The 23,178-nt window shown below is 41.7% G+C and overlaps 1 protein-coding gene and 1 pseudogene across 2 annotated transcripts in view; both read right to left on the reverse strand.

Moving 5' to 3' along the window:
* The window catches only part of EYA2 (EYA transcriptional coactivator and phosphatase 2), a 200,859-nt gene that overhangs the window by 168,094 nt on the left and 9,587 nt on the right, over positions 1-23,178 (reverse strand). The gene's annotated exons all lie outside the window — the stretch shown is intronic.
* Positions 17,683-17,801, reverse strand: LOC133388165 (5S ribosomal RNA; annotated as a pseudogene).

A 23,178-nucleotide genomic window follows, 5' to 3' on the forward strand; every position in this document is an offset into this window, starting at 1 on the left:
CCCTCTTCCCCTGTCCACTGTAGCAAATGTAGAATCTAGTTGTGCCCCACAGATGATGTACAAAAGGACAGGCGTAGGATCCCCGAGAACATAAAGCAAGAGACTCTATTGCTTCATTTTTGCCAGACCTTCAGAAGCAACAAGTAAAAAACTCTGGGCTGACATGTGACAGGCACCTAGTGTCAAGATTGCCAAATATTCTCATACTGCTATCAATTACATGCAAAGTGCCTGTTTGTGGTGGATTCTTGTTGTTGTTATGTGTCTCCAAGTCGACTTCGACTTATGGAGACCCTATGAATCAGTGACCTCCAAGAGCATCTGTCATGAACCACCCTGCTCAGATCTTGTATGTTCAGGTCTGTGGCTTCCTTTATGGAATCAATCCATCTCTTGTTTGGCCTTCCTCTTTTTCTACTCCCTTCTGTTTTTCCCAGCATTATTATCTTTCTGATGAATCATGTCTTCTCATTATGTGTCCAAAGTATGATAACCTTAGTTTCAACATTTTAGCTTCAAGTGATAGTTCTGGTTTAATTTGATCTAACACCCAATTATTTGTCTTTTTCGCAGTCCATGGTATGCACAAAGCTCTCTTCCAGCACCACATTTCAAATGAGTTGATTTTTCTCTTATCTCCCTTTTTCACTGTCCAACTTTCACATCCATACATAGAGATCGGGAATACCATGGTCTGAATGATCCTGACTTTGGTGTTCAGTGATACATCTTTACATTTGAGGATCTTTTCTAGTTCTCTCACAGCTGCCCTACCCAGTTCTAGCCTTCTTCTGATTTCTTCACTATTGTCTCCATTTTGGTTAATGACTGTGCTGAGGTATTGATAATCCTTGACAAGTTCAATGTCCTCATTGTCAACTGTAAAGTTACATAAATCTTCTGTTGTCATTACTTTAGTCTTCTTGACGTACGATAACCTCACTTTCATCATTTCAGCTTCTAGTGATAGTTCTGGTTTAATTTCTTCTAACACCCAATTATTTGTCTTTTTCACAGTCCATGGTATCCGCAAAGCTCTTCTCCAACACCACATTTCAAATGAGTTGGTAGTCAAAAACAAAACAAAAGAGCTTAAAGTTATCTCTGAACCCCCTTTCCATTTATGGGGTATTTTCTCTCCCACATATATTTAGTGAGGATTAATACACATTTATTTATTTATTTAAAATATTTCTATCCTGCCCTTCTACCCTATAATAGGGCACTCAGGGCAGCTTACAAAAATAAAATCAAACACGTACATAATAAAATTGTAAACAGTAAAATCGCATGCAGCCAAATAAGGAAGGAATTATGTGTTGGAGCACTGAGCTGGTAGAATCAACTTCATTATTTCAGATCGCAAGCAGGCAGATACAGCAGAGTTGTATTATTATTATTATTATTATTATTATTATAGGTTTTTGGTAAAAAATGAGGTGCCAATACTCATATACTGATAAAAATGCTGTAGGTGCCAACACAAAATGGCAGCTATGGCCGGCAAAAAAAGAGGTGCCCACACTCTATACCGGTGAGCACTGTCACAAAAAAGGACCTGATAACAACATCTCCTTCAAAATTTGTTGGAAATGGACTGCCTTCAAGTGGATTCCAACTTATGGCGACCCTATGAATAGGTTTTCATGGTAAGCAGTATTCAGAGGTGGTTTACCATTGCCTTCCTCTGAGGCTGAGAGGCAGTGACTGGCCCAAGGTCACCCAGTGAGCTTCATGGCCGTGTGGGGATTTGAACCCTGGTCTCCCAGGTCATAGTCCAACACCTTAACCACTACACCACACTGGGTCTCCTCCTTCAAAATAGAAAAGTAATATAGGAGGAAAAGGGATTGGTTAGTTTGTTGTTCCTGATGTGCTAAGCTTTGGTTGGGGTTTTTAAAGAAAACAGGGAGAAATCACCTCACTTTACCCCAATGTTTGGGAGCACTGAAAATGATATCCCTTCCCTGCATTCTGAAATAGCCCAGCCCACTGTCACCTCAAGGCATTAGCAGGACATTTTGCTGCATGCACAGGCTCAATCAATGGCTGGTGCCCCTGGAAACTGATGGAGCAAAATGCATGGAGCCCAAACAGCAGGTGGAGCCAGAGCCAATGACTGTTCTTGATTATTTGTAATCATATTGTTATCATCACAATGTGATTTTGTTTTAGTTGTGTAAGCCTATATTGGTTGAAAGGCCTTTATTTTGAAGAAGAGTGGGGTATCATTTTTTTGCAACAAACAGTTACAACCAACAGGTGAGCCAAGACAAATTTACCAGTGAATCAATGCTCAAGCTAAGCATCTCATTTAGAACAGATCTGCAATTGATATTCAGTCGATGTAATGCCCATCCACGCGATGGATAGGTACATGTGTAGGTAAGGGGCAGGGTTTCAGATGACCCACACACACACACACACACGTATTTCAAGAATGCAGGGCTGTATAGCCAAATGCCATCACCTCTGTAGCTGCACATCGGAACTATGCCTTCTTCATCTGCATGTTTGACTGACATGTGAAGGGGTGTACATGCATAGAGCTCCTCCTCCTGATTGGGCTAGCCCCCTTCACATGCCGACCAAATGCATGGAAGGTGAAAGGGGAGAGGGACACGGCAACCCCAGTGGAGCTAGTCTGTGCAGCCCCCTCATGCATTCTTTCAACATGTGTGTGTTATCTGAACCTTCCCACCCTCCACATCAAGAGGAAATACTTTAAATGAGAGACCAGGAGGATATAGCACCACACAGGTAAGTTCTTCCTGCTCAACTCACATGACCTTTAATGAGGAGGTACAATGAGTGGCAGAATTCTTGGAATGTAACATGTGAACTGGCAAGTGGGAAATTGCCTGCATTAGAAAACTCACTGCATGTTAAAAACAAACAAACCCCAAACACCTAGCAAACCAGGGAGAAATGTTTTACATAGGGCCCTGCTGATGTGCTAATTACTTACATGCAGGAAGCTTCTTATGCATGTTTTGGGGAGCATGCAAAACGTGAAAAACCCGTCTGCAATATGAAGTGCCACAAGCCCTGAATCCTCCCAAGGCATTATGCACAATATGCAGAACTAGCTTTAGACTGAAATGGTACTGAGCCCATCAGCAGACTAGTCTATAAGACTTGCAAGCTGAAGGTTGCTTCACACTTTATGAAACAACTGTAGTTGTTGTGGCACTGATGTTGACTGCAGTGAAGATATGAAGGGTGAAGCTCAGATGCATGTTCCAAAATATTCCTCAGACTCTTGGCAGGGAGCTCTGATTGGTTGTGGGTCAACTGAGTGTTTAGGGATACCTATCTGCCCTGCATATTTTGTTTGCTTACTTCGGGAAATGCTGATGTGACCTACATGGTTAACGAGCAGAGGCAAGGAAGCTTTTAGAGGCAAGAAGGCTCCTTTCATAAAATAGAAGTGTTGCCCAAATGAGGAAAACAAAAAGGAACACCCCCTCAAAAATGCAAGCAGACAATAAGAGATGAAAAGGAGAAAGAAATGTGGACTTTTGGCTAATAGACTCAGCAGTTGTGGGACAAGAGGACAGGTACTCTTATGGATTAGTAACTGGTTAAAGAACAGGAAGCAGAGAGTAGGAACAAATGTAAAGGTTCTCACAATGGAAGGAGGTTAAGAAGTGGGATTCTCCCAAGGATCTGTATTTGGACCAATGCTTTTTAACTTGTTAAATAATGAACTGGAGTAATCATGGATGAGCAGTGAAGTAGCCAAGTTTTCTGATGACACCAAATTTTTCCGGGTGGTAAAAACGAAAAGGAATTGTGAAAAGCTGCGACAGGTTATCTTCAAACTGGGTGAATGGGCATTAAAATGGCAACATAAGCAAGTGTAGAGGCAAAAAATCCTAACTTCACATACACGCTTCTGGGGTTTGAAATAACGGTGACTGACCAAGAAAGAGATCTTGGAGTAATGGTGGGTAGTCTGATGAATTTTCCTTTGGGGACATGTTCTAATGTTTGGAGTTTTTTAGTACAGAAAAAAAGCAAGTAGGGGGAACATGATAGAGGTGTATAAAAATGTGTATGGTGCAGAATAAGTGGACAGAAGGAAGTTTTCCTTCTCTCATTAATACTAGAAGCCGGGTTATCCAATGAAGCTCATGTTGAAAGATTCAGGGCAGACTATTTAAAAAAGACAAAAGGAACATTCCCCCCCCCAAAGCGCATAGTTAAACTATGGAATTTGCTACCACTGTATGTAGTAATGATTTTTAAAAGGGGGTTAGACAAATTCATGGATAATAAGGCTATCAATGGCTACCAGCCATGGTGGCTACGTACTACCACTAGCGTCGAAGGCAGTATGCCTCTGAATACCAGGTGCTGGGAATCACAAATGGAGAGAGCGCTCTTGTGTTCAGGTCCTGCTTGAGGGCTTCCCATAGGCATCTGGTTAGCCACTGTGGAAACAGGATGCAGAACTAGATATATATTTGGTCTGATCCAGCAGGGCTCTTACGTTCGTAGTAAACACAACTGCCATGTAAGGATGTGAAGCAGGTCAACAATCCAAAAGAACTACAAGCTGAATATTTATCTCCTCCATAAAGTCAATGAACGTTGCATTCCAAGTTGCCAGCAGAGTGGATGACAACACAGAGACACTTATCCTGTTATCTTCATCACACAGTTATCTAATGCTCCCCTGTCTACTGGCATCAACTGTTGTCTTCAAGGCCATGCACTGATTACTACCACAGTCTGCAGCAATTACTGTCTTTGTTATGACAGCAAGGTGAACCCTCTGGGCACTATTTCAATGGCATTAATTAATAATATGGCCAGTAATTACACAGCCTGCTCAGAAAAGAAGAGTTGTTATGGCCATTTATTCAACTGTCAGTCATCCTTTGATCTACCCTAAAAACTCACCAACTAGCCTTAAGCTTTATTTGTACTATGTAAATATACACATCTTCATCCTTAATGGAAGCCAGTTTGCATAGCAGATAATATCTTAAGGATAGAGACCTGTGCAATCCAAAGGGGCATGATATTTAGCAGAGAGTGTGGGGAGAAGAAAAGTGATTCGAGAGAAAAACATGAGTATAGTTAGGAAGGAGCTTGGTATAGTTAAGAAGGCTCAAAAATCAAAGTTGAGTAGGCACAGCTTCTAATCATCAGTGGAACTCAACTTCTACATCTCAGTCCCATGGTTCCTTTCCCTGTTGATCTATCCTTCCTCGCACTCCTACCTCACTTCTCACGCTGATCAACTTCAAATAATTTTTTTTAATTAAAAATCCTAGAGTCGCAACTTTTAGTCCATCAATAGGTTAGACTGGTCAAATTAAAATGTTATCACTGATTAATCTGGCAGTACATTTTTAAATTGTTAATTATTTTTAATACAAGTACTTACACATCTTAGAATAGGCATTCCTGCTCCTCCTTACATAGAAGGAGTTATTCTTATAAAATGATGCCTGATGTGACTCGGGTACGCATCATCAAGAAACCAATGACACAATGCATTTTTCTTCAGAACTGTTTTATTAATATGCAGATTGATCAATTAACACACATCATTTATGAACGAAGTTTCATTAAGTGAAGGAGGTAGCCCTAACAAAAACCTAAAATCTTAGAAAATATCAGTGTTTAGAAAAGCAAATTGCATAAAGAAAAGTTGTATGCCAATCTGTCAACATTTGAACATCTTATCTGAAACACACTTTTAATTTTACTTGGACTAAAACTGGAGGTTTTTCTTTCTACTCCTTATATTCATTATTTCCCATTCTCTGGTCTAGCTATCTCCTGTAAATAAAATTTCTTCTGACAATGTGCACCATTGACAATCCTAAACATATAAACATTTGTTAATTGATTGTCTATAGAGCCAGGGAAGGAACTGGCAATCCCACCCCATATATACGGTCTGCCTAGTAAACGTCGCAAGACATCACCCTAAGAGTCAGAAATGACTCGCACTACAACTGCGGGGACACCTTTACCTTTTTATAGAGCCACACTGAATTTCCCTCTATGAAATGGAATTATAAAACACCCTCCTCTCTGAGATACAGTTGGTGTTGACCCTCATGAGCTTTCAGTGCCAGCTAAAGACCCATTTATTCCAGCAAGTCTTCATATCATAACGTTTATAGGATGCTGAAATTTGACCAGCTTGTAAAAACATTATAGTACTAGGGACTCCGCTCCTGCTTGCTTCGCTCACCAACCCCACCTACTGTCACCAGTGCTCTCTCACACAGGTTGCCAGCACTCCCCCTTCCTCCCCTGCACATGAGTCACCAAGCATTCCCCCCCTTCCCCAAGGTCACCAGTGCTCTCCCTCCCTCTCCTGGGTCACCAGTGCTCCCTCCCTCCCCTCTCCCCCTACGGGTCACCAGCACACCCCTTTCCTTCCCCCATGGGTCACTAGCCCTCCTTCCCTCCCCCAATGGGTCACCAGCCCTCCCTCCCCTCCACTGGACACCTGGGCTCCTTTCCCCCTCCCACCACAGGTCATCAGCCCTCCCCCCCATGGGTCCCCCTCTCTCCCAACCACCTAGGCCAGCCAGGCCAGATACCTCAGCTCTTCTCGCTTGCTCACCCACTGCTGCCACCAGGGGCCTCATGCAGTACCACCATCGCCACTCCGCAGCATCACACTACTCATGAAAGCTTTTGCACACCTGTGCAAAAACATTCACAGATAGCGTGACGCTTAGAAAAACATTGTACAGTAAGATAATAGTTCAACTGATACTGATATTTAACTAGGTTGTGGTACTGCTGTTGTTGCTATTGCTTCTCCTGTTGTTTTTATCTACTTCCATTTTTATGATCTGTTAATATTTTGGTTTTAATCCTACATTATTACAGCCCACCATAGGATTGCTTTCAGGATGAAGAAATAAAAAAAGTTTCATTTTCATAAAGCCCCCCTGCTTATCTTTGTTCTCACGCTGTTGACTTTCACAGCTGCATTTTTTGTTCCATTTAAAAAAGGGGGGGGGGACTTCTTCCTGAAGTGATGCCAGTGATGCAATCAGGGAACACATAGATAATTTTAGGATATCACATAGTCAAATCAGATTGGCTGTGAGACAATGAATCAGTGCCACAAAGCTAACTCAAAGTGAGAGCAAGAAGCATTGACCTTATTTCCCAATAACACAATTGGCACATATGATGGTGCCACACAAGTTTCAGTTATTATACCTGCTCTGTTGTTCTGTGGCAGCAATTTGTGAAATTAAATGGTGAGCCACAATGTAATATCACTTTCATCAGAGTGGAAGGATTTCTTGCATTTATGTAACCTATGATCCATAATTAAACTGAAGGAAAACTCTATTAAATCTACTATATGTTTTGAGAGTTGTTTGGTATGCATCTATTTGCTATGCATTTTGATACCTCTTAAGATATCATAACCAAATTTTGCATGTTGGTTCCTAAGAAAAAGGCGCAGGTTTCATCTATGTTTGGATACAATTGGACACCATTTTGAATCAAGATGGCAGATGGAATCTTTCAAAACTGCACTGATTTTAACCACCAATTTCAATACTGCATCCCCCCCACCCTGAATTCTCAAGCAGTGCTGGGTATGAGGCTGCTAATGAACTATAAGTGAATACAGCTGCCTTTCCCCACTATTTCCTTGCATACCATATCTTGTTGCAAAAAATAAAATAAAAATCCAGAAGCACCCAGTAATCTTGAGAGTTTGGCTGGAAGGATGAAATATACAGGAAGACTTGTACTAGGACATTGTGGGATGAGGAATAAGCATTAAGAATTGTAGCAAACAACACAAGAGCAGACACACCCTGCTCTGGAAATCCACAGCCTACTAAAAACACTTAATCCCACTGAAGTCAGGCCTGATTTAAGAGTGATGCTAGGCATGTAAGAGAAACTTACCCATACGGGGTTACAGGCAGCTGACATCATGTTTACATTTTTTATTATTTTTATCCCACCCTTTCTCCAAGGAGCTCAGGATGGCCTACATTGGGTTGTTGGCTCCTGTGAATACAGTGTTAACACACCAGTTGCCAGCTATGCTGGTTTGCTAAAGCTGCATGCATAGGAATTGGCACCCGATTTAAATGCAGCACCAGCTGTTTCCTTTACATGCCTAGCATCACATTTGAAATCAGGCCTCGAAGGGACAATTCTTGTATCGTTACAAATGAAGGCTGTAGAACAAAAAAGCAAGTTCCCAATTAAAGAGAACTATTGCAGACTATATACTTTAGCCATGGTTCAAGCCAGAGCGGAAAATACCTAGTTGTTTTTGTTGCTGTTTGTTGTTGTTGTTGTTGTTAATAATAATAGTAACAATAATAATAATAATAAATAGCAGTGCTGTAGAAGGCAGGCAAAAAAGGAACACTTGTTCCAATAGAAATCAGACAGGCATCTACAATTTTTATATTTTATCACTTACCAAAATATTTTTGTTTTGCTGAGTGTTTTTAGAGAATTCATTTTATTCAGTGTTGGTCATTTGTTCTTTATTTAATGATTTTTAGAATGTTATGATGTTTTAATTATTTTATTGTACACTGCCATGTTATTTTTTTAATGCGTTGGTGGTTCATAAATATTCTTATAAATAAAAATAATTGATGGTGAAAATAGCTTTCCAGTCCTTTTCCAGTCCTTGTGGCACTGAATATCTACAGGTAAGATTTATTAACACAAAGGCTAATTACGGTACAAAGTTTACTGAGTTACAATTGTTGCCAGCAGTTTGTCTGTAGTCTTTAACACAGGTTAGAGCCTGTTAGATCAAACCATGGTTTGATAACTTGGATTGTTTTAAGTAGCCAAAGTTCAGAGGATGGTTTATAACAGATGCTATTGGAGGTCACTGATATATAGGGTCGCCATAAGTCGTAATCAGCTTGAAGGTACATAACAACAACAACAAAGCAGGGGTAGGCAAACTACTGTTAGCAATCTAATTTCCAGCGGATGGCAAGGAGGGGGAAAATGGAGGAGGAAAGGGTGTGGCAGAGAGAGAGAGTATAAAGTAGTTGGCAGAGTGTGGCTAAGAGAGAAAAAGGGGCACCCACCCTGTTTTGGTTCTGACCCTACCCACCACCAGTAAGCAGCCCCCAACAGACAACCCTGAGGGATCAGCGAAAAGATTCCCACTCTGGTTCCACAGCAAAATCAGAATCTTTTGATCTCCTTGTTTACAGAGGTGAAGGAGAGGAAAGGAATATGCAGTCCTGAGGCTTATGGAGGCTTGTTCCTAAAATGCTAAACCATGGCTTGCTGTGATGCTTGAATGGGGCCGTGTCTTTGCCTATTTATTTTTATGTAAACACCTATTATTTATGAGAAGAGCACAAGATCTACAACAGTTTAATGAGGGATGACCATATTAGAAGTCTCTTAACAAACATTTCCGTTCAGGAGAATACAACACATGTGGAGTTTTAGTGATTCCCCTGTCTCAATGACTGGCCTCCATTAACTGGGCTTTGGACCAAATTTTGCAAGAGGAGTTGCTGGGCAAAGGAAGGAACAGCACGTTTCTGTCATGAAGAAGCAGGTGTAAAATGTCAACGCAATGTGGGTGGAAGACTGATGAGGCGCGAATACCAATTTGAGAGAGTAGCTTACCATATAGGGGGAAAATTACTGTCACAAAGTACCATGTACCACAAACAGATGCAGACTTGGGCAATTTTGCTCAGAAAGCAAGCAATCTGGTTGAAACAGGACTGCATGCTTAATTTCCCCCCCCCTAACTCAGAGTAGAGAACAGTTTTAGCACAGATAACCACATTGGGTTTCTTTAATGAGCCAAAGACCTGCAAGGGACATACATAACTAAGATACTTGTAATTAAAATAATTGGAATATCATTTTCATGAACATGGCAGGTGCCAATCTACAGTTGCTTGGCAGATTATATGACTAATCATACGGCATCCTCCATGATGAGGATGAGATGGCGTTCTTGATTCAGGGACACAGAAAAACAGAAACAAGAGTTGGATCCAGAGAAGCACAAGTGGGACTCAGCTTGTACAATACAGCTTCTCTGACCTCCTGTCCACTGCATCTCACTTTGTCCTCCCAAAAGCTACTTCTGAGGACCAAGGGACCTTCTTGAACCGCATGGGATGAGGCATGGAGGGGGCTTCAGTAGGATGGGGTGAATCAGCAGTATGGGGGAGCACTTTGAGTGAATGGAAGTGAATGCACAAAACACCTTTGGATCCAAGCCATAATGAATTAAGGCTCCTTTTCACTTACCACCTTATTTCTGATCCTTCAGCATTCCTGTTTTTACTTTTTTCATTGCAATTAATGAGAGACAGAAACTCCCCCCCCCAAAAAAATGGAAGAGTGGATTCTCAGGATCCGAATAAGTAGCGCTTGGGTGTGTGTTTGTGTGCCAGTAGTCATATCTTGACAAACGTGAAGTGGATGCCAGCACAAAATGCCTGCTAATGGCACACACACACACACAAAAAGTCATGGTACCATCACAAAAAAGCACTGCAAATAAGTACCTGAGATGGCTCAAACGCCACTCAGGCTTATGCTCACTTCTGCTTCAGCAGATATACATTACAATTTTCAAAGGCCTCACGAGAAAATTCATAACAGGTGTTGGAGAGAGAGAGAGAGGCTTTGTTTGTTGTGCACAGGGCTTCGCTTCTCCCCACAAACCTATGACACCATTTGTCAGGAGCTCCAGGGAGAAAATCATACTCTGTGTGGTTACAGCAACATGAGTTTCCCTAGTTGTTGGGCCATCAGACATAAGACAATGGAGGGCTGCAGCAAACGGATAAAATCTACCAACCAGCCAAAGGAGTAAGTTTTAAAAGAACACCAGAGCAATCCACATCCCTGTAAAACTGTACTTCCAGTCATGCCACTGTAATGCTGGCTCACAGCCCATGCAAGTATCTTGGAAGTGGAGCCCATTGCTGAACTCAGGACAGGGCTGTGCTCATATGGAGGCTCTGTGTGTGTGTGTGTGTGCGTGCGTGTGTGTGCGTGTGCGTGTGAGAGAGAGAGAGAGAGAGAAATTGTGCTCATATATGCACCCACTAGGATTTGCACCATCACAGTGGCCTCACAAAAATACCACTGTGAGTATATAAGTCATAGTAACCACCTATAGCCTCTGCAAGAGTGCAGTTCAGCTACACAGGCGCATAGGAAGCTAATTTATACTGAGTCAGACCATTGGTCCATCTCACTCAGTATTGTCTAAACTGACTGGCAGAGGCTCTCCAGAGTTACAAATCTGGCAGCAGTTTCCTCACATTTCCAATGTACTTGCACAACGCAATGTCTGTCTAATCAAATCCTCTACAGGGCTGTGGACTTGGAGTCAGAGTCGTGGAGTCGGAAGCAATTTTGGGTGGAGTCGGTAGAAATGTACCGACTCCGACTTCAAAATAAATTTTGATTGACAAATTTTTTAAAATATAAATTCAAAATGTCAAAGAAGCTTCCCATGAAGTCAGCTGTAGTTCAGCATTTCACCATAACTCAAGATGGAAAACATTTTGTGTGTCAGTGTATGACACGGGACCCAGATGAAGACAAATGCTGTGATGCCAAGATCAGCACATAATCAGGCAGCGATAAAAATGCTCCTATGAGAGCTTCCCATTTAAAAATACATTTACAGCCCTTTCCAGGGCTGTGGAGTTGGAAGCAATTTTGGGTGGAGTTGGAGTCGGAGTCGGACAGTAGAAAAATAGAGGAGTCGGAGTCGAAGGTTTGGCGTACCAACTCCACAGCCTTGCTTCTCCACAGGCTACTCAAATCAGCACCTCAGACCAAAACCATCACATCTGACTTGTAGCTCCTTGATTTTTCTGGCTATGCAAAACAACACTTTGAATATTATTCCTATTTTCTAGATGTGAATCTGAAAATGAAAGACACACAATACCATCCAGAAAAACTATGGCTGTGGTTCGATTTGAAAGAATGAGAACACAGGAGAAGCTTCAAACTGATAATCAAAAATAACGATCAACACACATAGATGGCCCAATAATCTTTAATTTAAAAAAATTAGGAACATTTGCTATAGAAGTAAATAGACATGTAATAGATACTGAGTCACGAGTCTTCCCCAGGCAAGGTGAGAAGAACTAGAATATAGTCTACGTATTGTACTGGTTTATTATAGTTTGTGAGTTTGTAGTCAAGGCTTTTGTTTAAAATTACAGTGACCTCCTTTGAATTAAGGACATTATGGCATCAAGTGATTGACAGGTGGGTAATCTTACCCATCTAACAAAGTTGGCTCACAGGGTGGGTAAGTGGGAAATAAAGATTGGGCCTGCTTGCCAAATCCAGTTCCCCATCACCGATTTAAACCAACAGCACAAGACTACTTAATCTGAGAATTCCTTTCTGCTTCCTTGCACAGCAATAAATGGTCACTGGCTTTAGTAACAGCTGTTTAGAGCTGTTTGGAGTGGTAAACCAACTAGTCCAGACCTGTGGTATCATCAACAACGCACCACTCAGTAGCTTGTTGTGAGAGATTTGCAATCACTTTGAGGGGAAAATTACTCGGATTCATGCTGAACCTGATGCCGCAATTGGTTCAGGCTTGCTGAAGGTCCCTAGGGCACCATCAAATTATAGCTCGTGGGATCAGTTTCAGTTGTTGCAGCCTGAGGATGTGGACAGGATGCTTGCAGCAGTGAGGACAACTACATTCCCTCTTGATCCCTGCCCATCACGGTTGGTAAAAATTTAGTAGGAGGGGATTAACTGGATGGGTCCAGGGTAGGGTTGCTAGGTTCAGGGCCTGAGACTGATCCTGTATCTTTAGGAGAAGAGAAAGTCAGCCAAGTGCAGGTGTTCTTGCAACACTGTAATGGGAAAAACCACAAGGTGGAATTCTCCTTCCCCCCTCCACAACTTTTAAAGATACAGAAGACCTCTTGGTTGCCAGGCCCAGCCCTGAACCTGGCAACCCTAGTCCAGGGAGTGCTAAGTGCCTCACCACAGGAGGGAGTTGTGCCCACTGCCTTGAAAGAGGCAGTGGTGCAGTCCCACTTAAAGAAGTCCTCCCTGGATTCAGAGATCCTGGATCCTCCCTAGATATTAGAGACTACCATCCAGTCTCTAATATCCCCTTCCTGGGCAAGGTGATCGAGAGGGTGGTGGCTGGCCAGCTGCAGGCACGCCTGGAGGAAGCAGATTATCTAGATCCATTCCAGTCTGGCTTTCAGCACAGAAACACCCTTGGTGGCCCTGACTGATGACTTTTTTTCAGAAGAGAGACAGGGGCAATGCAACCGTTGGTTCTCCTTGATATCTCAGTGGCTTTTGATACCACTGACAGGCTGATGGAGGTGGGAGTTGGAGGTACTGTATTGCAATGGTTCTGCTCCTGACTGCAGAAAGTAGTACTAGGAGATTGTTGCTCGGCTCCATGGCTTTGGGGCTGTGGAGTCCCACAAGGGTCCATTCTGACTCCTATGCTATTTAACATCCATATGAAACCATTGGGACCTGTCATATGGGGTCATGGAGCATGATGTCATCAGCATGCTGATGACATGCAGCTCTATCTCTCCATTCCATCTGAATCAGGAGAGGCTGTGAAGGTGTTGGGCAGGTATCTAGAGGCAGTGTTGGGCTGGATGGGGGTCAACAAACAGGCTGAATCCTGATAAGACAGGAATGCTGTGAGTTGGTGGTTCCCATGTCCAGGCATTAGGTGTACAACCTGTTCTAGGAAGGATTGTACTCCCTTCAAGAAACAGGTTTGTAGTCTGGGAGTACTCCTAGATTCCAACTTGTTACTAGAGTCTCAAGTGGCTTATGCCTAGCTGAAGCTGATTCGCCAGCGAGGGCCATTCCTGGACCAGGATAGCCTGGTGTCAGTTGTCCGTGCTCTGGTGACTTCTTGTCTGGACTTCTGTTAATAAGCTGAATGTGGCACTGCCCTTGAAGATGGTCCGGAGGCTGCAGCTATGCAGAATGTGGCTGCTAGGCAAGTGGGTCAGCCTGACGGGACCATTCGTCACCAATCCTGAAAGTGCTGGGGGCTGCTTGGCTGGCACTGACCTGCGACAGGGCCTTCTCAGTGGTGGCTCCCTGTTTATGAAATGCCCTCCCCAGTGCGGTGCTTCTGTCTCCATCTATCACTATTAACTTTCAGGAGGGATTTGAAAGCATTCCTGTTTACCAGGCAGTCAATTGCTGTAGAGGACTGTTCCTGGCAACCTGAAGATCACTGATGAATTTTTTAAGTTGTGTTTTAGAATATTTTAACTATGTTTTAGAATGTTTTTAATAATAATTGTGTTTTGGAAAGTTTTTTCCTGTCTTTAGTATGTTTTTCTTCTTTTTGTTAAATTGTTTTGTTTGTATTTACTGCCCTGGGCTCCTTCAGTAGGAAAGGCAGGATAAATTCAATAAATAAATAATGTATTTCAGCTTTCCAAAATACAAAACTAGTAGATCTATGGCTCTGGTCTGAGAAGTGGAGCTACTAGTTCAGGGCTTACCAACCTTTTGAGGCCTGCTGGCACATTTGCAAACAGAAGAAACTGTTGTGGGTACCACCCACACCCACCCTACAAACTATATAATAGAATTTTCTTTCAATCCTAATTTCAGTAGGGGCGTGGACTCTGCAGGTGCACCATATTGGTGATCCCTGCATTAGCAGATTACCAGTGTTATGTTATATGTTATGTTATGTTATGTTATATTTCTATGCCACCTTTTGGCCAAAAAGGCCCTTGAGGCAGCTCACAAAAAATAAACACAAATACAAAATACACCGTGTGGTTGTTATATATATTGCTTATGTGCTTCTGAAGGAATTTCTTTAAAGGCCTGGCTGCGAGTGGGCATTAAATGATGTAAACCACAAAACTGCTATTGCTCAGACCTATAACTGAATGCATTATTCTAGGGATGGAGAACCCTAGAACATGGCCTCCAGATGTTGTTGGACTCAACAACTTCCAACAGCCCCAGAGACAATGATAAATTGTCAGGGATGATTGGAGTTGGAACCCAAAAGGATCTGGAAAGCCACAAGGTCTCTAGAAATTCTGGATTATGCAAATAACAGTTTTTGGTAGCTTGTCAGCAGTTTCCACATGACAAATGTGGGGAGGAAACTACATCTCTACAACTTATTCAACACATACAATCCTTGCCCATGAATATTACCCCAGCCCTCATCATGATCCAATACATGACCTTCACATTACCTACTGCAAAGTTATCTGTAAAGCCAGTCCTAATGTTAAACATCATTTGCTATAAGAAAGCTCTCCTGCTAATGAATCTCTTCTCTTTTATGTCATGCTCTTCCATATATGGGCATTACGCAATAGAGTATGATTAAAATAGGAAGAGCTAATAGTAATACTTTGCATTTATATAGCACTTTCCTTCTCAGCGTTCAAAGCACTTAGCATGACTTATCTTGCTAATCTTTTACAAAAACTGGTATTAAAAGATGACAGGAGAGGGGCCGAGGCAGGCAGAATAGTGGCTTGTCTATTAGGACTACCACTGAGCTCAGCGGGGTCTCAGGGTTAAGCAGGGCTGTGGAGTCGGTATTGCAAACCTTTGACTCCAACTCCTCTATTTTTCTACTGTCCAACTCCGACTCTGACTCCTCTATTTTTCTACTGTCCGACTCCAACTCCTTCATAAATGACAAATGTAAATCAATTTTTCTACTGTCTGACTCCGACTGTGACTCCTTCATAAATGGCAAATGTATATTAATGTAATATTAAAATATTAATTTTATTTTGAAGTCGGAGTCAGTACATTTCTACCGACTCCAACTCCACCCAAAATTGCTTCCGACTCCGACTCCACAACTCCGACTCCAATTCCACAGCCCTGGGGTTAAGTCCCCAAAAAGGGGTTTTCTGGGAGAAATGGCAGGGCAAGGGGAGACTGACCCTATTCCAAACTCTGTTCAGCTCGGTCACATGATTTAGCACCCCAACAGAATGTACACTGGCAAAAAAGGCAGTGTAAATCATAATCTATCCTAATGACTTGTTCTACTTCTGCTAGGCTCTGCTTGGCTCAGCCAGCAGTAATCCGCTCCTGAACAAAGTCTGGTATAAGGGAAATTTGTTGTAATATGCCTTCAAGTCGATTAAGACTTATGGTGACCCTATGAATCTTTTGGATGTATTCATAGGGTTTTCATGGTAATTGGTATTCAACTGAACAATGGCCCACAGACTGGAAGCATTCAATATATATCCCAATTCCAAAGAAAGGGGATCCCAGGGAATGCAATAATTATCAAACTATTGCCTTAATATCCCATGCAAGTAATGCTCAAGATTCTACAACAAAGGCTCTTACCACATACGACGCGAGAAATGCCAGATGTCCAAGCTGGATTTAGAAAGGGAAGAGGCACCAGAGACCATATTGCAAACATACATTGGATAATGGAATGGACCAAGGAATTTCAGAAGGAAATCGCCCTGTGCTTTATAGATTACAGCAAAGCCTTTGATTGTGTAAATCATGAAAAAGTATGGAATGCTTGAAAAGAAATGGGGGTGCCACAGCATCTGATTGTTCTGATGTGCAACCTATACTCTAGATCAGAGGCTACTGTAAGGACAGAATATGGAGAAACTGACTGGTTCCCCTTCAGAAAGGGTGTGAGACAGGGGTGTATTTTATCACCCTATTTGTTTAATTTATATGCAGAACATATCATACAGAATGCAGGATTGGACCAAGATAATGGAGGTGTGAAAATTAGAAGGAGAAATATCAATAATTTAAGATATGCAGATGATACCATACTGCTAGCAGAAACCAGTAATGATATCAAATGAATGCTGATGAAAGTTAAAGAGGAAAGCACAAAAGCAGGACTACAGCTGAACGTCAAGAAGACTAAAGTAATGACAACAGAAGATTTATGTAACTTTACAGTTGACAATGTGGACACTGAACTTGTCAAGGATTATCAATACCTTGGCGCAGTCATTAACCAAAATGGAGACAATAGTCAAGAAATCATAAGAAGGCTAGAACTAGGGAGGGCAGCTATGAGAGAACTAGAAAAGGTCCTCAAATGCAAAGATGTACCACTGAACACTAAAGTCAGGATCATTCAGACCATGGTATTCCCGATCTCTACGTATGGATGTGAAAGTTGGACAGTGAAAAAAGTGGATAAGAGAAAAATCAACTCATTTGAAATGTGGTGTTGGAGGACAGCTTTGCGGATACCACGGACCGCAAAAAATTGGGTGCTAGGACAAATTAAACCAGAACTATCACTAGAAGCTGAACTTACAAGATCTGAACAGGGTGGTTCATGACAGATGCTCTTGGAGGTCACTGATTCATAGGGTTGCCATAAGTCGTAATCAACTTGAAGGCACATAACAACAACAATCACTAGAAGCTAAAGTGATGAAACTGAGGTTATCATACTTTGGACACATAATGAGAAGACATGATTCACTAGAAAAGACAATAATGCTGGGAAAAACAGAAGCGAGTAGAAAAAGACGAATGCCAAACGAGATGGATTGATTCCATAATGGAAGCCACTTACAAGATCTGAACAGGGTGGTTCATGACAGATGCTATTGGAGGCCACTGATTCATAGGGTCACCATAAGTCATAATCGACTTGAAGGCAGATAACAACAACAACAAAGCCTACGGCATCCAGTATTCCCAGGCGGTCTCCCATCCAAGTACTAACCAGGCCTAATCCTGCTTAGCTTCTGAGATCAGACGAGATTGGGCATGTTCAGGGTGGTATGGCCGCCCATATAAGGGAAATTACACTGGCATAATGTACCATGGGGCAAATTATGCTGGCTTCCTACAGTTTGGATTGCTCTGCTGAGGCCTAACTGCACGTTGCATTGATGGCATGATTAGCAATCACATCAGGGTTAAGATTTTTATGAAATGAAATACCAGACCCGGCAGGGTGGGGAGTGTAACCAGCATTGTCAACAACACCACAGGGTAGGTGTGGGGAACCTTTGGCCCTCCAGAGTTGTTGAACTACTATTCCCATCAGCCTCAGCAAGCATTGCCAATGGCCAGGGATGATAAGAGCTGAAGTTCAGCAACTTTTGCAAGGCCAAAGGTTCCCCACAATTGCCACAGGATAAGAGGACAGGAAGATTGAGCCTTTCCTCTCAACTGCAATCAGAGTGCAAATCCCTGCCCTCAGCAATTAGTGCTAGAGAAAAAGACTCCCATTGGACTATGCTGCTGCTCGTGGGGTTTTCACCCAGATTGCAAGGGACTTAAGTCTTTCTTCCCCCATGCTGTGGTGCTGAGGAAAGCCTTCAAACCTCCCCACTACTGTGGGGCTGATGACAATCATCTCCTCACGTGGTATTTAATTTCAAAAAGCCCCCAACATGATTGCCAGGTGAGTTGCTCATGTAAGATATTGTTAGGCTCTTAACTGGTACACCACTGATGGGCACTAAATACTTGAGTTTAAGTACAACTAAACAAAGGGTTTTTTTTAGTATTAGTTCATTGCATTTTAGTAAAGGTAATTTACCTTTGTAACTACCTTGAAATAATAAACTTGTTTTCTATATATATAAAACTACTTCCCTCACTCTGCCCCAGGGTTGATAACTTTTTAAAAAACTGAAATTGTTTAACAGAACAAATAAAGCAGTTTATGGGAGGTCTAGGCATTTACTTGACTCAACCTGTGCAAATTGTTCCGTACAAGTGGAAATAATTTCCTCTCACTTTCATTTTGAAAGAATCCCCTAATGAGGGATCTGATACCAGCACATACATGTAAATCAAGAATGAGGAGCCAATGGCTCTCCAGATGTTCTTGGACTCCAACTCCCATCAGCCCCAGCCAGCATGGTCAGGGATGATGGGAGCTGAAATCCAGCAACATCTAGAGCAGCCTATCCCAACCTTTGGGTCCGCAGATGCTGCTGGACTACAATTCCCATCATCCCTGACCGTTGGCCATGCTGGCTGGGGCTGATGGGAGTTGTAGTTCAACAACATCTGGGGACCCAAAAGTTGGGAAAGGCTGATCTAGAGGATCACAGGCTCCCCACTCCTGCTGTAAATAAGGAATTCCTTCCCAAATGACATTCATTTGTCCCCCACAATGGCCTCATTTAGGCACAAGATAAAAAAAAAAAGTCTTGTATTCCCAGACCTTTGAAATGTAATCAGGCTTCCAGCTGACACTGCTGCTTTGTATATATTGTTACGATGCTGTTAATGTTATTTTTTATGCTTGTGCCATATTGTTAGCCACTCCCTGCTCTCATTGGGAGGAAAATCAGAATGGAAGTATCATCCACCCATCAATCAATCAATCAACAGATAAATGGTCAATACAAGCCTATAAGCACTCTCCATGCAGGCCCTTCCCACCCAGTGGGGACAACGGCTCTCTTTCTGGGCCAAGGTGAACTGCTACAATATTCTGAGCGTGACTAGCCTCCTTAAATGCTACACACTTAACTGCACTTGTAACTGGGTTTACATGTTACAAGCTATTTAGTGTCTGTGAAAAGAAAAGAAAAGAAGCCATTTGTGGCTGAGTGAATAAATTGTCTGGAGGTGGTCCTGGTTTAAATTTCTGCTCACTTGCAAACTGACTAGGTAATGCCAAGAGCCACGGCAAACCATACAATCTAAAACTTAAGCAGGTATTTTATTTTTAGAAACTATTCTGATTTATGCATAGATCATCGCCCTTTGCACAAAAACAACACTCTTCTTCAGGTACCTAGAGGAAGGATTATGTTGGTACTACTATACTACTACTATAAAAGCAACTCTTGGGCCCTCACAGAGAATCTAATCTATGTAAAAATGAGTAAATGGTCATACACACATACATGTAAAACTGTTATGATTCCTGACCTGCTTTAAAACCTGTTTGCTTCAAGTATATGCTGGCCGGGTGACAAACTTCATTAACACTTGGCCAATTTTCTAACAAGTGATGAAACTGAGGTTATCATTCTTTGGACACATAATGAGAAGACATGATTCACTAGAAAAGACAATAACGCTGGGAAAAACAGAAGGGAGTAGAAAAAGAGGAAGGCCAAACAAGAGATGGATTGATTTCATAAAGGAAGCCACACACCTGAACTTACAAGATCTGAACAGGGTGGTTCATGACAGATGTTATTGGAGGTCACTGATTCATAGGGTCGCCATAAGTCGTAATCGACTTGAAGTGGTGATAACCACTACACCACCTTCAACAGACTGGATTATTGTCATGGATCCAGCGTAGTGCACTAATTAAGAGTATTTGATTGGGAACAGGGAGAACTGGTTCCCAGTCCCTAAAGCCATAGAGCTGATTGGATTATCTTGGTGCAATAGCCCTCTCTAAGTCTAACCTACTTAACAGGATTGCTCTGAAGATAGCTGAGAGCTAAGAGATCCTTGTCTTCTGCCCTGAGATTCTTAGAGTAAAGTGAATGACCTTGTGACAGTCACTATCTTTTAGCTTCTTGAGGATGTGCTGTAGATCAGTGGTCGAATACATGCTTTGTAGACAGAAGGTCCTTCAAATTAAACCCTGTCTGAGACCAGCGTAGCCAGTACTGAGCTAGATGGACCAGTGGTCTGACACTATAGAAATGCACTTGATGGATTATTGTATTTATTTATTTTTCACATTTGTATGCTGCCCATTCACCAATGTCCATGAGCAGTTCACAGTTTAAAAACAATTACAAAACTAGATTAGTCAATACAAAAACAAACCAACAACGAAATCAGCATAAAACTATCACAAGGCAGCATAAAGGCAGCTCTATAACTCAGCCAAACGGGAACACAAAATAGGTAAAAAAACTAACAAACAATAAACCATAGGGTTATATCCAACATTTGTTCCACTCAGTGCAGACGCACTGAAATTAATAGAGCTATGTTAGTCATGTCCATTCACTTCGGTGGATCTACTTTGAGTAAAGCAAATACTGGATACAACTTAATCGGTGTTAAAAGGCCTGCAAAAATAGAAACTTTTTCATCTGGAAAGATCCCAATGTAGGTGCCAGGTGAACCTCTCTGGAAAGAACATTCCATAAATGGGGTACCACCACTGACAAGCCCACCTCGCAAGGTTGTTTCAAGGATAATGATGGGCAACTTCTATGCTGCCTTGAGCTTCTTCATGGAAGGACAGGATAGAAATGAAATGAATATACATAAATCTATGCAAAATTAGAAAGTGGATGTCACTTTCAGTGAGTTCCACCCATATTCCTTTGTAACTTCGTTGCTATACATACAGCATGATCTTACAGCGGCCCTCTCCAACCTGGTGCCCTCCGACGTTTTGGGCCACAACTCCCACAGCTGGAGTGCACTACTTTTGGGAGGGCTATCTTGCAGGGCAGAGTAGGCAGGTCTACAGCTAGATCAGTAAGGCTTGGCCTATCTGACAGGAAAATCCATGCTTGAACTTTCCTTTCTGTACCTTATCCTACCACTACATTATTTTAAAGCCAACTAGTAGGTGAACAACAATTAAACGACGCAATGGAACTTTAAACTGCCCCGGGATAAATATTATGAAGGGCAATATATAAATACCTAACATAGAAACAAACAAAAAAGCAAACATGCTCCAAGCAAACAAGTAAGTAAAATTAAGAGACTCGTTATAAAATCACAATGGAGCTAAACACATGCATATTATTCATGAATGTGCAGAACAGTCCTGTTGCTTTATGAAAACACTTTAGGATAATTTGAAGGCCCTGGTAGAAACAAACTCCCTCCTTCATCCTTTATGTGTGTGTTTTTCTGGCTTTCTCAGAGTACACAGCCTTTCCTCCCACACACACACCCCTTTCTATATTGCTTCAATTTCGTGTGGATACATGAGAACTTTGCCTCTTCTTCCAAGTTTAAACTAATTTTCTAAATAATAAATAGACCTCCCTCCTCCACTTCTCTGAACACAGAAACTAATTACACTCCTCTAAATTTGCTGCTGCCGTACACTTTAAAAAGGTGAATTTCACCTGCCCAGGTCTTCAGTTGTTGACTGACCTCCCTCTTTTCCCCATTACAGAGAAAGTCTGGAGTACAGCTTGTTTTTTTTCATGTATGTCTTGCCTTTCTGTACATACTGCAACTAGAAGCCAGCTCACAAAACAGTAACTGAAACGCAACAATGTAAATTACACAAGACAATGGTTAGATGAACACGCAGACCTGCCTTGTACATTTATTTTATCCATTTATATCCTGTGTTGTAATGAAGAAACCTCAGGGCAGCTTATAACGCAACATGAAAATAATTAAACATAACAACAAGCAAGATAAGGGCCTCAATACCCAGTGTGGTGTAGCAGTTAGAGTGTTGGACTAGGACCAGGGAGACCCAGATTCAAATCCCCCAGTAGGAGCTCCCTGGGCTATCTTGCACCATATTAGGGATGAATGAATATGTCCATTTCAATTCCTTTCATCTTAAACTCTGTTCTCCACATTTCCACAGCAATTTGCGATTTAAAAAAAAATTCTCATGAATATCTGTCAGCAAATATCTCATAACACGTTTTGTATGCAGGTTTTACTAATATACACATTTTGCAAGCAATTTTTCCTAATATAATGCATTTTCATGAACATGTGCATTTTTTAATGCAAACTTTCCCCTAATGTATGCATTTTTGTACATACTGTCTGGTTGGAGAACTGTATCACAAAATTTGGAGAAGTGCAAATTTCAAAGGATAGCTGTGTTTCTATTTGCATATTACACTGAGAATTGCAAATTAAGTAGTTTCTCATTAAATGTAAACAAAATCCAATTTCTTCTCCCATCCCTGGCCACCATCTCTCAGCATTGTTGTGAGGATAAAATGCAGGTTGTTGTTGTTGTTATGTGCCTTCAAGTCGATTACAGAAACCAGTAATGATTTGAAACGAATGCTGATGAAAGTTAAAGAGGAAAGCACAAAAGCAGGACTACAGCTGAACGTCAAGAAGACTAAAGTAATGACAACAGAAGATTTATGTAACTTTACAGTTGACAATGAGGACATTGAACTTGTCAAGGATTATCAATACCTCAGCACAGTCATTAACCAAAATGGAGACAATAGTGAAGAAATCAGAAGAAGGCTAGAACTGGGTAGGGCAGCTGTGAGAGAACTA

Source organism: Rhineura floridana, chromosome 6 (genome assembly GCF_030035675.1).
Source record: "Rhineura floridana isolate rRhiFlo1 chromosome 6, rRhiFlo1.hap2, whole genome shotgun sequence".
NCBI classification, from domain to species: domain Eukaryota; kingdom Metazoa; phylum Chordata; class Lepidosauria; order Squamata; family Rhineuridae; genus Rhineura; species Rhineura floridana.